This window comes from Vipera ursinii, assembly GCF_947247035.1.
Source record: "Vipera ursinii genome assembly, chromosome: 3".
NCBI classification, from domain to species: Eukaryota; Metazoa; Chordata; class Lepidosauria; order Squamata; family Viperidae; genus Vipera; species Vipera ursinii.
Genome location: NC_139516.1, coordinates 136,924,098 through 136,926,349, shown reverse-complemented (window position 1 = coordinate 136,926,349; position 2,252 = coordinate 136,924,098). Strand labels below are relative to the sequence as shown.

The following is a 2,252-nucleotide window of genomic DNA, read 5'->3' as shown; positions in this document are numbered from 1 at the left end:
CAGTACTTATCTTTCTACTAATGAACAGATTTTGTCCATCTAAACAAAAACTAGAGCTGAAATGTCCAATTAATTAATTGATTCATTTAAATGCAACCCCTCCCCCTTTGAAACAATCACTTATACCCAAAGTTTAGACTGGAAAAAAATGTCTTTAATAAAAAAATACCAACAATACCTGCAAATGATAAAAATTCTTTCAAAAATTAAACCCTCATTCGCTTCAGCAGTTGGAATACCGTCTTCATGTTCATGCCTGTTACAACACATTTAAAAACAGAGCCTCTTTTTTTCCTTCAATATTGTTTTACCTACATGCAAATATATGGAAATGTAATTGATAGATTAATGACTTAATAAGCCTAACCTCATCTGATTAATCAAGTTGCACTGATTTAATCAAGTTCTTGCAGCCTTAGCAAAAACTCATTTATGATGCAAGTTCCTTGGGAAAAGGACAGAATACAAATGGGGTAAACTTACTCGTATCAGTGACTTACTTCACATGCATGCACAGAACGCGCATGCGAGAGATGCCATGTTCACTTGTAGTACTCTGGTATTAATCAGCAATATGTCTTTGTCTCTGTCTCTCTGTCTCTCACACTCAAATCACTGTGGCCTAAAGGGGTCCTCTTAGCTTAGAAGGAACCGTTTGCAGGCCCGAGTGCCCTGAAGCAATGCCAGCAGGCATTTCATAACGAGGATAAAAATGAAAAAAGAAAGTCTTCTTATGACTCTGCTAAATAAATGGAAGAGTTTTCTGTCTCTTGCCTCTACTACGTCCTTCAACTCAAATGCAGTAGAAACCTCTGTAACTACAACAAGAGTGAGGCTGTCAAGAAACATATATTTCCTGGGGGGGGGGGAAAGCAAGTTTCCCATCTGAGTTTCTGACAAGCAAGTTTTTCATTTCCTGGATGAAGCAATGATTGAAATAAGCAAGCGACCTGCAACACATGTTGTTATTGATACAAATATTATCAGATGTCTGGTGGGTTCATCCCTCCCTTTTTTCATACAAAACCAAATCAAGACCCAAAGGTGCTTTTACAAAAGGGAACTGGGTTTTGTTTTTAGTGAAAAACAAAGCCCATTTGTTTGTCCTTTTTTGAAAAAAAAACAAAAACAAATCCCAGTTGCTTTTTGAAAAAGCACCTTTGGGACAACCATAACCTGGATGACTGAGAATCTCCTTAAACAACAAAATCAAGAGTAAAATGTAGGTTGAGCAAAGTTATTTGCCCTTTTAAGTGTCCACATAAGCATCCACACAAGAGAAACTAATATTGAATACCACCTTAAGACATTTCTGCATTCCAGTTTAGATATGGTAGGTGTATAAGAACACCTTCCTAGAAGAGCCAAGGAAAAAATTTCCCCTTAATGTTCCTTATACTGTTATAACAAGCCAGTGGTAACTAAGCCTCTTGAAAATATTTGTGAATAAGCATTTACAACAAATGGAAAATGCTTAAAATGATATAATTTTGATTCCCCAATAACATACTTGCCAAAGACACAACACAAATTATGTCCTTCTAGTCTTCCTCCCATGGATGTTATTTATTTATATTTGTCTTGGACATAAGACAACAAATCAATAATAATATAATGAACACAAGGAACAAACCGAGCAAAATTCCAATTAAAAAGAAAAAAAATGTCATGAAGGATCATGTAAAAAACATGAAGACAGTTGAGATTATTTATAAAGTTTCTTCCATTGCAAATTTGCATCCATTTATGATTTAGTTAAAACTTCAGATGAAACATTCAAAGTAGTTAAGCCTGTGAGTCTTCTAGTGTATGAATTTGTGGCTCATATCTATCCAAATGTGCATTTTATAGATTTTGGGATTATTCTGGAGGTGAGGGCTTTGTATAATTTTATTAAAAAAATTTAAGATCAAAAACTAATACAAACTAACATAAGATGAGAAAAAGAGAAAAAGAAGAAAAGAATCAAAGAAAAATCTGAAAAGGCAAGAAAAGATAAAACAAGTAGAAAAAATAGAAATGGAAGGTTAAAAAAAAGATAAGATAAAAGTAAGTTGTTTCCTATTTTCTTTATCAAAGTTAAAAGTACAGTTATAAAGTTACATCTTCCTCTATGGTAACAACATAACTCACCAAGTGAAATTTCATCCTGCCACTCAGAGAGTCTCTCTTAAATTGTAAATTAATTATATCCAAATGTGATTAAGAAACCAGGCTGTTGTGAACCTTATGTCTTTATAAGTTACACCATG

The 2,252-nt window shown here is 33.7% G+C and overlaps 1 long non-coding RNA gene across 1 annotated transcript; it reads left to right on the top strand.

Moving 5' to 3' along the window:
• The first annotated feature begins 1,241 nt into the window (after nt 1–1,241).
• Nucleotides 1,242–2,020, top strand: LOC310639028. The gene is made up of 2 exons (XR_014492211.1): nt 1,242–1,333; nt 1,365–2,020. It is a non-coding gene; the product is annotated as an uncharacterized lncRNA (long non-coding RNA).
• The last annotated feature ends 232 nt before the right edge of the window (nt 2,021–2,252 follow it).